This window comes from Papio anubis, chromosome 4, assembly GCF_008728515.1.
Source record: "Papio anubis isolate 15944 chromosome 4, Panubis1.0, whole genome shotgun sequence".
Lineage (NCBI taxonomy): Eukaryota > Metazoa > Chordata > Mammalia > Primates > Cercopithecidae > Papio > Papio anubis.
In genome coordinates, this window is record NC_044979.1 from 162,836,796 (window position 1) to 162,849,414 (window position 12,619).

Genomic DNA, 12,619 nt, shown 5'->3' on the forward strand with positions numbered 1-12,619 from the left:
TGTTTTAAGGTATAAAAATGTTGATAATCAAAGTTCCAAAATTATTACTTACTATTCTATTACTATTACTCTTATGCCAGATTATTTTGAACATAACATTACAATTCATTGATCTACTTCTTGTTTATTATTGGCTTTCTTCCTCCAACTTGTAGTCCAGGTCTAATTGCAAATTTCTCATCATATGTAATTAATCAATTAATTTTGAGATAGAATACCTTTCTGCCACCCAGGCTGGAGTGCAGTAGTGTGATCTTGGCTCACTGTAAACTCTGCGTGCCAGGCTCAAGTGATCCTCCCACCTCAGCCTCCTGAGTAGCTGGGGCTACAGACATATACCACCATACCTCGCTGATTTTTATCTTTCTTTCTTTGTAAAGATGGGATTTCGCCATGTTGCCCAGGCTGGTCTCAAGCTCCTGGGTTCAAGCGATCTGCCTGCCTCAGCCTCCCAGATTGTTGGGATTACAGGCATGAACCACCGCTTTTGGCCTCATTATATTTTAAATGAATGCATAGGTCTTCATTTTTCTTCAACACAATTAACTTCAATACTACCTAATATTTTTCCCATTGCCTCTGTTTTATCTGTTTTCTCTCACATTCCTGTAGGGAGTCATTACTTCAACAGAGTAGACTGTGATAGCATTTTAAAAAGTAAAATAAAATGAAATGAAATTGAAAAAGTCAGAATACAAGGCACATGTTAACAGTATTATTACTTTGTGAGGGGTGTGTGTGTGTGTACGTGTGTGTGTGTGTTTATGTGGATGGATGGAGCATGTGGTATTTGTATATCTACTGGGTAAGGATGTAAAATAAATTTCTTACAGTGGATCCTTTTCACATCTAAAAGATGTGAAAGCCACTACTTTAGTACAAATTACACTATTTAACTTCCTGATTTTGCATTTCTATTTTTTGTGTGAAAAACTGAGTTGTTTTTATAATTTTAGCTATTTCTATCACAGAAATTATGCACATAGCTCTGTCTTTTTCATAAATAGTTAACCTATGACCTCATCGAGATCCTTCTAACTTACCTCAAAGCTGACATGAATTGAAATGAACATCTATATTCTCACTGCAATACTTCCCCTTTATCTACCTGATGTATTTTTGCTACCATTCTGAGTTTTTCCAAATCAAGAATGTTTAATATTTACACTATTTATCCTTTTGTTATCAATTATCTCTTCTTCAGTAAAACACTGTATTACTTCAGGCATGTTCTCTATTATGTCTGAATTTACTAGTTTCTATCTTTTAGGGCTACATAATCTGTGCTTTCTTTGAATGTTTTAAAGCACAGAATGGACATGTAGTAGGCTGATTAGGAACACAAACTTCACAAGTGTTACTAAGTTTGAATCTTATCAAGACCACTTAACAGCTAATATGAACTATAGAAAGATAATCAACTTTTTTGTACCTCATTTTTCTCTGCAAAATGGGCCAGTATCAATAAACCTTATGAGTATAAAGAACAAATGAGTTAATATATGTAGAGCAGTTAGTGCAGGGCCTGGTAAATGGTAATAACTTAGTAGATTTTAACTATTATAGAATTTTTTGTGACAATAATTTTCCTTTGAGGGAGTCATCCAAAGTACAACTGTAGTAATAAAGGAATGCATTATGATGGCCTATTTAGTTTGCCCATTTTAAACATTTGCCAAGAAAACATCTGGAGATGAGCTGGAATCTCAATAAAAGAAGTTGGAGGATAGCAGACAGTAGAAAAAAGAATCCATTCTCATATACAAACAGAAAATCATCCAGCAAGAAAAAGGTATCATGATTATTAAAGGCAAAATAAACCAATAATTTTAGCCTGAGAATTAAAGGAAAGAAATGAGAAAGGAAGGAAGAAAGGGAGGAAAGAAGGAAGGAAGAAAAGGAGGAAAGAAGGAAGGAAAGAAGCCAGGCAAGCGATTGGGAAGTCAAGAATATTGAGAGCACTGCTGTGTTCTTGAATTGGAAGATTAAATATTAAAAAAATTGTCTAAAATAGACTTAATGTAATTCAAAATTAAATTCAGACTTTTAAAATATGAAGCTCATATGAGATAATTAAAAGATAAATAAGTTGATAATTGTTTTTAAGTAAGAGTGAAACTTAATAGTTGCTATATTATGGTTTTGCATAATGTTATTTGAATGGCAACATTAAATATGAAAGCATATTTTAAAGTTACAACAATGAAAACTGTGTCACTGAATCATAGACTGATCATTGAAACAGAGTAAATGGCCGTAAAATTGATTCTTGCCTACATAAAAACTTCAAATAAGAAGAATTTTATGTTAACAAATGTTGCAGTAAAATTGATCAGGTAGGCGAAAATTTTAGAGTTTTCCTCTGTAGCAAATAAATTGTAAGAATAACAATTCAAAATAAAATAGCAAAGAATCGTTTGGATTAAAAGCAAATGTTGGTTAGTATTTATCTGAAATAAGGAGATCTTTATCTATCTAAAGGTCATTCCGACAGATGAAAAGGTGTACCTGTCTGATCTGAATAGCCAGAACACCAGGAAAGGGGCATCGCAGGGAGGTGGATTGCTTTCCTGATGATCTGAAGGACTGCTGAGGCATCTCCCTCCCTTCCCCCTGAAAAAACTTCAGTGCATTGCACTGAAAGCTTCCCCAGTCACCTCTGTCAAAGCTGGGACTTCTGCCCACCATTGAGGTGTTGCATATACCCACTGGCATTAGCTGCAGCCAGTTTTTATCCATGGACACTTACTACTGGCCTGAAGGCTGAACTATTTAACCCAGTGAAAAAAATACTGAGAAAGAAATAAAAGTGTGCATGCCACTGGGGAACAAGCTATGCTTCATGGGATCTGTGCCATTCCGGCCTCATGGGAGACAGTGAACTTACTCATGTATCCAGCACACTGCTACAACCCACATCTGAAAAACAGTCATCATATAAACATTCTCTATAAGCAAGTCACTCATACAGAGCCTTTGCCACTGAAAGCATCCAGAGCCAGAGCTAGGTGACCATAAACTATACACATTAAAGTCACATCCTTAAGGGGAAAAAGTTTAAAACAGCCCAGTCAAGTCAAAAATAAATTAAAAAATAATAAGAAATAGTGTGCCCAAATGAGAAGGAACCAGGAAAAAGTAATATAGGCAATATAAAAAACCAGACTTCTATAACATACCCAAAATATCACACTAATGTCCCAGCAATGGATTTAAACCAAAATGAGATCTTCGAAATACCAGGGAAAGAAATAAAAATTTTGATTATTAAATTGCTCAGTGAGGTCCATTAGAAATTTGAAAACCAACGTAATGAAATAAAAAAAGCAATTCAGGATATGGATGAAAAATTTTGGAAGGAGATAGCTATTTTAAAGAAAAACCAAACAGAACTTCTGGAAATGAAAGGCACGTTTAGAAAATTACAACATTCAGTGGAAATTTTTAACAATAGATTAGACCAAGCAGAAGAAAGAATTTCAGAGCTTGAAGACTAAGGTTTTGAATTAACCCAGTCAGATAAAAATGAAGAAAAATAATGAAAATAAATTAATAAAATTTCTAAAAATATATAAGATTATGTAAAACATCCAAACATAAGAATCATAGGTTTTCCTTAAGAAGAAGAAAGAGCAAAAAGTTTTAGAAAACCTAATTGAAGGAATAAATGAGGAAAACTTCCCTGGTCTTGGTAGAGATTTAGACATCCAAATTTAAGAAGTTCAAAAAACTCCTGGGAGATTTATTGTACAACAAAGACATCATCAAGGCATATAGTCATTGAACTATCTCCAGTTGATGTGAAATAAAGAATTTTAAGAGAAGTGAGAAAAAGCATCGATGACTTATAAAGAAAAACCTATCAGAGTGACAGTAGACTTCTCAGTAGAAACTGTACAAACCAGAATGGATTGAGGTCCTGTCCTTAGGACAAAATACCTGCCAGCCAAGAATTTGTATCTGGCAAAACTAAGCTTCATTTTAAGGGATAAATAAAGTCTTCCCCAGAAAGCAGGTCATGAGGGAGTGTGTCACCAAGAGACCAATCTTACAAAAAATGCTACAAGGAGTTGTAAATATTTAAAGAAAAGCTTGAAATGCTCAAATCCAAAAACAATTGAAAGTATAAAACTCACAGGGCTTATAAAGTAGTATCACAATGAAAAAAAAACAAAGCCACTAGGTAAAAATCAATATGATGACAGAAACAGTACCTCAAATATCAACATTAAATTGAATGTAAATAGTCTAAATGCTCCACTTCGTAGACACAGATTGGCAGAATGGATTAAAAAACAGAAGTCAATGTCTGCTATCTTCAAGAGATACACCTAACTCATAAAGATTCTTACAGACTCAAGAGAAATGGGTGGAAAAAAGTATTTCGTGCAAATGGAAACCAAAAATTATCAGGGGTAGCTATCCTTATATCAGCTAAAAACAGACTGTGTAGAAGTAACAACAAAAATAGACAGAGAAGGTCATTATATAATGCAAAATGGAACAATTCAACCAGAAAATATGACAATCCTAAATACATGTGCATGTAATTCCAGAGCTCCCAAATTCAGAAAATAAATACTACTAGACCTAAAAAAAGAATTAGACTGCAACACAATAATAGTAGGGCATTTCAACACTCTACTGAGAGCACGAAACAGATTATTGAGGAAGAAAATCAAAAAAGAAACACTGGACTTAAACTAAACTCTAGAAGAAATGGATGTAACAGACATTTATAGAACTTTCTACCCCAAAACAAGAATAGCATTCTTCTCATCAGCACATGGGATATTTTCCAAGGTAGACCATATGATAGGCCACAAAGCAAGTCTCAATAAATTTAAATAAATCAAAATTGTATAAAGTGTCTTCTTAGTCCACAGCAGAATAAAAACAGAAATCATTTCCAAGAAGAAACCTCAAAACTATACAAATACATGGAAATTAGCAATCTGCTCCTGAATCATTTTCTAGCCAACAATGAAATTAAGATGTAAACTAAAAACTGTTTCAAAATGAGTAACAGTGACAAAAGTTATCAAAACTTCTGGGATACAGCACAAGCAGTGCTAAAAGGAAAGTTTATAGTGCTAAATGCCTACATCAAAATGGCAGATCACAAACTGACAGCCTAATGTCACACCTCAAGGAACTAGAGAAACAATAACAACCCAACCTCAAAACAAGCAAATGAAAATAAATAACAAAGATCAGAGCAGAATTAAATGAAACTGAAACCAAAAAAGCAATATAAAGGATTCATGAAATGAAAAGTTGGTTCTTCAAAAAGTTTAAAAAAAAAAAAAGATAGATCATTAGCTGAATTTACCATGAAAATAAGACAGAAGATCCAAATCTCAAACAGAAATGAAAATAGAGACATTACAACTGATACCATAAAATGCAAAAGACTATATGAGACTATTTTCTTTAGTAGTCTCTCACTCTGTCGCTCAGGCTGGAGTGCAGTGATGCAATCACAGCTCATTGCAGCCTCGACTTCCTGGGGTAAAGCGATCCTCCCACCTCACCCTCACAAGTAGCTGGGGCTAGAGGCGTGTGCCACCACAGTTGGCTAACTTTTTAAATATATATATATATTTGATAAAGATGGAGTCTCCGTATGTTGTCTAGGCCTGTCTTGAACTCCTGGGCTCAAGCAATTCTCTTGCATTGGTCTCCCAAAGTGCTGAGATTACAGATGTGAGCCACCTTGCCCAGCTGAGACTACAATGAACACCTCTATGCGTACAAACTAGAAAATCTTAAAAAAAAATGGATAAATTCCTGCAAACATGCAACCCCCTAAACTCAGATCAGGAAGAGATAGAAATCTTGAACAGACCAACAACAAGCAGTGAGATTTACTCAATAATCAAAAGTCTCCCAACAAAATAAAGTCCAGGACCAGATAGATTCACAGCTGAATTGAACCTGACAGTCACGGAAGAATTGGTACGAATTATGCTGAAACTATTTCAAGCAATTGAGAAAGAGGCAATTCTCATTAACCCATTCTATGAAGTCACTATCACATTGATACCAAAGCCAGAAAGGGTCAACACAGCAACAACAACAACATCATCAAGAAACTACAGACCAATATCCCTAATGAACATAGAGGCAAAAATACTCAACAAAATACTAGTCAACCAAACCCAACTATATATCAAACAGATAATTCATTATCAATAAGTGAGTTCCATCTCTGACATGGTTCAACATACACAAGTCAATAAAAGTGATTCACCACGCAATAGAATTAAAAACAAAAAATGTGACTATCTCAATAGACACGGGAAAAACATTTGATAAAATCCAGTATCCCATTCCTTTATTGTAAAAACCCTCAAGAGACTAGGCAAAGAAGGAAGACATACCTCAAAATATTAAGAGCCATCTGTGACAAACCCACAGCCAATATCATATTGAAAGGTAAAGTTGAAAACATTTCTGCTAAAAACTAGAACAAGGCAAGGATGCCCATTTTCTCCACTTCTATTTAACATTGTACTGGAAGTCCTAGCTGGAACAATCTGGCAAAATAAAGAAATAACACTCATACCAATTGGAGAAATGCGTCAAACAATCTCTGTTTGTGGATGCTATAATCGTATACCTACAAAACCCTAAAGACTCTCCAAAAGAGTCCCAAATTTGATAAATAAATTCAGTAAAGTATCAAGTTAAAAACATTCAATGTACATAAATCAGTAGCACAGCAATAATAACCAAACATAATTAAATCAAGAACTCAATCCCATTTACAATATTTACAAGCAATGAAATACCTAGGAATATACTTAAGCAAAGAGATGAATTATTTCTATAAGGAGAATGAAAAACCACTGCTAAAATAAATCATACATGACACATACAAATTGAAAACCATCCCATGTTTGTAGATTGTGGGGGTAAATATTGTAAAAATGACCATCTGCCCAAAGCAATCTAAAGATTCAATATAATTCCTACCAAAATACCAATGTCACTTTTCCACAAAATTAAAAAGATAGTTGTGAAATTTATATGGAATAAAAAAGGGCCCAAATAGCAAAAGCAATCCTAAGCAATAAGAGCAAATCTGGAGGCCTCACATTAATCAATTTTAAATTACATTACAAGGCTGTAGTAACCAAAACAGCATGATAATGGTGTAAAAATAGACATATAGACCAAAGGAAAGGAACAGAAAAGAGATCCCAGAAACATAGCCAAATACCTACAACCAACTGATCTTCAACAAAGAAGACAAAAACACACTGGGGAAAGGACACCCTATTCAATAAAATGCTGTGAAAACTGGATGATCACATGCAGATGAATAAAACTGGATTCCTATCTCGCACCATATACATAAATTAACTCAGAATGAATTAAAGATATAAAATTAAGACCTGAAACCACAAAAATTCTAGACAAAAACCTAAGAAAAACTCTTCTGGATATTGGCTTTGGCAAATAATGTATGACTAAGATCCCAAAAACAAATGCAACAAAAAAAAGGATAAATAAATAGGACCTAATTAAACTAAAAAGCTTCTGCACAACAAAGTAATCAACAGAGTAAACCACTTACAGAATGGGAGAAAATATTTCCAAACCATACATGTGACAAAGGGCTCATCTCTAGAATCTACAAGGAACTTAAACAAATCAGCCAGAAAAATCAAATAATTTCATTAAAAAGTAGGCAAACACATGAAAAGATATTTCTAAAAAAAAGATATACAAATGGCCAAGAAACATGAAAAAATGCTCAACATTACTAATCATCAGAGAAATGCACATTAATATGCAAATGAGATTGTTCTTTACCCCAGCCATTATTAAAAAGTCAAGAAGCAATAGATGTTGTTTCTGATGTAAAAGGGAATGCTTATACACTGCCAGTGGCAACATAAATTACTAAAACTTCTATGGAATGCAGTGTGGAGATTTCTCAAAGAACTAAAAGTAGACCTATCATTTTTTCCAACAATCCCTTTACTGGGTGTCTACTCAAAGGAAAATAACTAATTATATTAAAAAGACACTGCACACATATGTTTATCATGGCAAAATTTACAGTTGCAAAGGTATAGAATCGACTTAAATGCCCATCAACCAATGACTGAATAAAGAAAATGTGGTATACGTATGTATATGTACCAAGGTTACTACCTTAGCCATAAACAGAACAAAATGATTTTTTTTTATATGCACCATGGACTACTACCTTAGCCATAAACAGAACAAAATTTTTTTTGGTAGCAACTTGGATGGAACTGGAGACTATAATCCTAAGTTAAGTTACTCGGGAATAGAAAACAAAATACTACATGTTCTCATTTATAGGGGGAAGCTAAGCTATGGGTACACAAAGGCATACAATGTGCTGTAATGGACATTAGAGCCTCAGAAGTAGGAAAGGCAGAAAGAGAATTACACGAGAAAAATTACCTATTGGGTCCAATAATCCTTTTATTTACTTTTATTTCTTGAGATGGAGTCTCTCTCTGTTGCCCAGGTTGGAGTGCAGTGGCAAGATCTTGGCTCACTGCAATCTCCACCTCCGGGTTCAGGTGATTCTCCTGCTTCAGTCTCCTGAGTAGCTGGGATTATATGCACCCACCACGATACCTGGCTTTTTTTTTTTTTTTTGTATTTTTAGTAGAGACAGGGTTTCACCATGTTGGCCAGGCTGATCTTGATCTCCTTACCTTAAGTGATCCACCAGCCTCAGCCTCCCCAAAGTGCTGGGATTACAGGTGAGAGCTACTGCACCCAGCCAGGGAATGGATATTCTCAAAGCCCAGACATCACCACTACGCAATTCATACATGTAACCAAAAAACATTTGTACACCTAATGGTATTATAATAAAAAGACTAATAAATAAGAAAATGTTGGTAAGGATTTATTTGACTTTTAGATAGAGGTCTTTATTTAAAACACAAAGTCTGAAAAGATATAATTAATCAAGACTGAAAAAATACAGAAGGACGACTGTATAAAAAATCCAACTTCATAAAAATATGGTTGAATAATCACAAAAAGGTACAGCTACACACTCACTAGATGCTTAAAGATATAGAGCCACCATTTTCTTATACATTGCTAATGAAGTATAATTGGCTCAACTTTGGAAAATATTTTGACATTATCTACTAAAGATAAAGATATACAGTCTTTAGAACATAGCAATGTCACCAACTAATAATATTATTCTAGTATTGTCAAGGAGAGAAATGTGACATTGTCTTTCATTAAAAAAAAAAAAAGAAAAGAAAACCAACAGAGACCTCAGAAATAACACCACATATCTACAACCATCTGATCTTTGACAAATCTGACAAAACAAGCAACGGGGAAAGGATTCCCTATTTAATAAGTGGTGCTGAGAAAACTGGCTAGTCATATGCAGAAAACAGAAACTGGACCTCTTCCTTACATTTTATACAAAAATTAACTCTAGACGGATTAAAGACTCAAATGTAAAACCCAAAACCATAAAAACCCTAGAATAAAACCTAGGCAATACCGTTCAGGACATAGGCATGGGCAGAGACTTCATGACTAAAACACCAAAAGCAATGGAAACAAAAGCCAAAATCAACAAAGGGGATCTAATTAAAGAGCACAGCACAGCAAAAGAAACTATCATCACAGTGAACAGGCAAGCTACAGAATGGGAGAAAAATTTCACAGTCTACCCATCTGACAAAGGTCTAATATCCAGAATTTACAAAGAACTTAAGCAAATTTACAAGAAAAGAACAACCCCATCAAAAAGTGGGCAAAGAATATGAACAGACACTTCTCAAAAGAAAACATTTATGCGGCCAACAAATATATGAAAAAAAGCTCATCATCACTGATCATTAGAGAAATGCAAATCAAAACCACAGTGAGATATCATCTCACACCAATCAGAATGGTGATTATTAAAAAGTCCAGAAATAACAGATGCTGGTGAGGCTGTGGAGAAATAAGAACACTTTTACACTGTTGGTGGGAATGTAAATTAGTTCAACCATTGTGGAAGACAGCGTGGTGATTCTTCAGGGATCTTAGAACCAGAAATACCATTTGACCCAGCAATTCCATTACTGGGTATATACCCAAAGAAATATAAATCATTCTACTATAAGACACATGCATATGTATGTTTATTGCAGCACTATTTGCAATAGCAAAGACATGAAACCAACCCAGATGCCCATCAATAACAAACTGAGTAAAGCAAATGTGGTGCATATACACCATGGAATACTATGCAGCCATAAAAAAGGATGGATCATGTCCTTTGCAGAGATATGGATGAAGCTGGAAGCCATCACCCTCAGCAAACTAACACAGGAACAGAAAACTAAACACTGCATGTTCTTACTCAGAAGTCGAAGTAGAACAATGAGAACACATGGACTCAGGGAGGGGAACAACACACTCTAGGGGTTTTTAGGGGGCAGGGGGTGAGAGGAGGGAGATCATTAGGACAAATAACTAATTCAAGCAGGGCTTAAAACCTAGATGACGGGTTGATGGGTGCATCAAACCACCATGGCACGTGTATACTTTTGTAACAAACCTACATATTCTCCACATGTATCCCAGAACTTAAAGTAAAATAATAAGAAATAAAAAATAAAAATGAACAAAAAACAAATAAGATGTTTTGTTCTTTAGAAGGTGTTCTAATGTAGCCAATGCTAGGAAGCCAGTTTTCTCAAGGGTTAATGAGCAAATACTTTGAGGCATAGAACAGAGAAGTTTCAACAAATTTATTTTTTAAATTTCATTTTAAAATTTATAATTGACACGTTTTAATTGTACATATTTATGGGATAGAATGTGATGCTTTAATGCATGTGTGTGTATTATAATTATCAAATCTGTGTAATTACCATATCTATCGATTTTCACATTTATCTTTTGTGTGTGTGTGTGGGGTGATAATTTGGAATACTATTCAGCCATAAAACAGAATCAACTTCTGTCATTTGCAACAACATGGAAGAACCTGGAGGACATTATGTTAAGTAATAGAAGCCACATACAGAAAGGCAAACATCACATGATATCACTCACATGTCGAATCTAAAAAATGTTGATTTCCTAGATGTAGAGAATAGAATAGTACTTACTAAAGGCTTGAGAGGGTAAAGGGGACAGGGGCCTAGAAGAAGTTGGCCAGTGGGTACAAAGCTATTGTTAGATAGGAAAATACGTTTCAGTACTCTATTGCACAGTAGGGCGACTATAGCAAATAACGTTATATTCCATTCTTCAAGATGGCTAGAAAAGAAGTTTGGCTTTGTTTCAGGATACCAAGTAAACAGCTTTTTTTTTTTAGAAAAAAAAAAGGGGGAAGGCCATAGAATGTTGACTGCATTATGTCTATGCTTGAGATATTTCAAAGAATAATGATTCTATAATGGTATAAAGGCTTCCAGACTATAAACAATATGGACACTTACAAAGTTGTTTTATATGTTTAGTATAGTTTTGATACCTAAATCAGAATAGGACTATTTGTAATAAAGGAAGGTTACAGGTTTATCTGACTTCTGAAGAAATATTTTAATATTCTACATAAGAAATGATAAGAATATTGCCATAAAATCCATCATAACCCAGAAGTTTAAGGACAATTTTCTAGACAAGTTATAGGCATGCCTACCTAATATTATACCCCACTTTCTACTTGCCAATAAAAGCTACTTATTTAGTAAGTAATTCCCTTTTTTAATTTCCCTTTCTCATCTTCCTTTGCAAGCATGCCATTTGAACATATTTGTGGCCAATGAAATGTTATCAAATCTGGTTGGGCATTTGCATGGAAAGGTTGTTCTCTCTCAATGAAATGAAACAGAGGTTCTGAGACCACCCTTCCTTGTGTCTTCTTTTTCTGAATAATGACATGTTCTCCAAAGCTCTAATAGCTACCTTCAAATACTTAGGTAAAAGCATGACAGTGAAATCATAATAAATAAAGAATGGTACGGGGAAAAGATGACAAAACCCTTGATCCCTTATTCCATGTTTAAGAAACGATCTGCTTCATCTACTGCCATCTTTCAACTTACTCTCACTTGAAGAAAAAAACAAATACTTCAGTCATTGTTAGTTTTATTTAATTGCAGCTGGCAGCACTCTTAACTGATTAAAAGTATGTATCATGAACAAATGCTATTCTCCATACTAATGGACCTGATGGATGAAATCCAGATGGTCATGTCAATAGATGTAGAGAAAAAATTCTTCTTTAAAAAAAATAAGAGCAATTTATAATTTAGACAAATGTAATGTAGGAATCAAGGAAAAAAAAAGAAAAACTTTCTAAATCTGATAAAGAGCATTAGTTTGAAACCTGAAGCAAACATAATTAATCGAGGGATATTTGCAGCATTAGCCTTGAAACCATTAAGTGCATTTAGGCAACGCACAACACGTGCTGTAAAATGTGACTATACCAAAATAATGCTTACTTATTAAAGTAAATGGATGCTGAGTAGGGTATTTACTATTTTTTCTCAATGTTTTGACTGAAGTTCCAAACAATAAGAATATTGGAGAACCGGCCGGGTGCAGTGGCTCACACCTGTAATCCCAGCACTTTGGGAGGCCAAGGCGG